This window comes from Echinops telfairi, unplaced genomic scaffold, assembly GCF_000313985.2.
Source record: "Echinops telfairi isolate 266 unplaced genomic scaffold, ASM31398v2 ScPeMD7_2;HRSCAF=8, whole genome shotgun sequence".
Taxonomy (NCBI): domain Eukaryota; kingdom Metazoa; phylum Chordata; class Mammalia; order Afrosoricida; family Tenrecidae; genus Echinops; species Echinops telfairi.
In genome coordinates, this window is record NW_022103898.1 from 4336488 (window position 1) to 4338944 (window position 2457).

Genomic DNA, 2457 nt, shown 5'->3' on the forward strand with positions numbered 1-2457 from the left:
GGAGTAGTCAAGGAGTTGTTGATCCACATTGTGACCCAAGTGACGGTGGTCTTCAAGGTGCTGGTGTACGCGGGCAGTGAGGTCACCCCCCCTGCTCTGGTGGCCTCCTTCCTGGTGCCCCATGACATGCCTCCAACTGCCAGCCCCAGTGATCTGTTAGACTTGACCTGTTCTGTGAAGAAGGCCCGAGTGCTTTGCCTTTCCCAGACACTACTGCTGCTGATAGCTCAGCTCATCCATTCTCCCAAGTGTGCTGTCTCTGTGGTTCTGCAGGCCCCTCGTTTTGTCCTGACACCCAGTGACAGGCTAGTGAGCATCTCTATTTTTAGCGTTCATTGCTTGGACATGCTTGGCATTCAGAGTGACTGGAGAGAAGGCAATTGCAACCTGGGAAAGAAGACCAACTGGCACAAAGTGCACTGTATCTGCAAGGTCAAAGGAAGGGCTAGGCGGCAGGTGAGCTCCATTTTAAACCGGAATAGAATTCAGCTGCGCACGCACTTTATCACAGCCAAGGTGATTGTGATCCCTAATCCTGTGGATCTACAGCTGGATGTGGTGAAGAAAATCAGCCAGAACCCCGTGACCCTCTTCACGGTGCTGTTCATCTTGCTCATCTACATTGTCCTTGCTTTCTGGGCCTTGCACAGGGATGAAACGGACCAGTTTCAGCGGCATCCTGTGATCGTTCTTCCTGACAATGACCCTTATGATAGCAAGTGCTACCTGATCACAATTTTTACAGGAAGTCGTTGGGGTTCTGGGACCAGGGCTGATGTCTTTATCCAGCTGATGGGATCAGAAGGTACCAGTGATGTGCACTGCTTAACCCATCCAGATTATAAAACTCTCTTGAGAGGCTGCGCCAATACTTTCCTCCTAACGACGAAAAGTGACTTGGGTGACATCCACTCCATTCGCCTGTGGCACAACAATGAGGGCAAAGCGCCCAGTTGGTATGTAAGTCGAATTAAAGTGGAAAACCTGTTCCACAGGCGCATTTGGCTGTTCATGTGCCGGAAATGGCTTTCTCTTGAAACCTCTGTGGACCAGACATTTCCTGTAACCAACCCAGAGAAGCCTCTGAACAGAATCGATTTTTTCTTGATCACTTCAACTTATGAGCTCGGGAAAAGCCACATGTGGTTCTCTATTTTTGCCGGTATCATTGCTAAACCGGTCAACCGGCTACAACGACTGTCTTGCTGTTTAGCAGTGTTGCTCAGCACTCTTCTTTGTAACATTATGTTCTTTAACGCCAATCGCAAAGAAGACATTGAGTCAAAAGAGTTATACTACATCAGATTAATGATGATTGGAATTGAAAGTGCCTTAATTACAGCACCTGTGCAAGTATTGCTAAGTTTTCTGTTCACCTATTCTCAGAAGAAACCTATTGAAATGACTGTAGATGAAGTAGCTCCTCGAAATGATCATCCTGTGGTGTCAGAAGAAGGTGGATTCTGGGATGAACATTTGGTAAAGTGGTACGCTTATGAAACCACTAAGACGAAGAAGAGGCACGCTGAAAAGCTCGCATCTAGTGGCAGTTCAGAACTTCGGGAGGCTTCTGGGCAGACAACCTCCAAAACAAATCACCAGCTTGAGGAAGAAGAAAGCAAGGCCCCTCAGTCCTACAAGAAAAATACCAATTCTAACAACAACAGAAACGCTAACACGGAAGATAATCAAGATGTGCGCTCTGAAGAGCCTCCTTCCCAAAAGAAACCGAAGCGTAAGACCAGGATTCTTCTCCCTCGGTGGTGTGTTTACATAGGGTGGTTCTTGGTCTTTGCCATTTGTAGCATATCGTCATTCTTTATTGTGTTTTATGGACTGACTTATGGCTATAATCTGTCAAAACAATGGCTCTACACATCGGTTTTCTCATTCTTTCAGTCAATTTTTCTAGTGCAGACAACGAAAATTTTACTCTGGACAAGTATCAAAACACGTAAGCCCAAGTATTGTAAAAGCCTTCCGTGGACAGTGAAATATCATTACACGGAGATCAAGCTTCCTGGGCTGAGGAAGAGTAAAGCCGGAAAACACAGGCAGCATCTCCATATGAGACGCCTCAGGCGCTCTAGGATGTATCAGCCCCTCACCGAGGATGAAATTCTCATATTCAAAAGGAAGAAGAGGATCAAGAGAAGAGCATTCCTTTTCCTTAGTTACCTTCTCATGCACTTTATCTTCCTAGCCCTTTTGCTGGGCCTCATCATGTGTCTGCACCACGCTGACTGCTTTCACTATAACCAGTTTATCTGGGATTATTTTTCCCTGGACCTTACCACAGTCACTAAGCTCGAACACATCTACAGGTGGCTCAGCAAAGTACCACTGCCTTTGTTCCACAATGATGTGAACCCGACGCATCTTTATGACAGCTCATCTCAGATCCTAGGTCTTCCACTGATGCGGCAAGTTCGGGCCACCCCTGATGCCAAAAGGTGT

General features: G+C 46.8%; 1 protein-coding gene across 1 annotated transcript in view; it reads left to right on the forward strand.

Moving 5' to 3' along the window:
• Positions 1-2457, forward strand: part of LOC123521738 (polycystic kidney disease and receptor for egg jelly-related protein-like) — a 13601-nt gene that overhangs the window by 9647 nt on the left and 1497 nt on the right. The window lies entirely within an intron of this gene.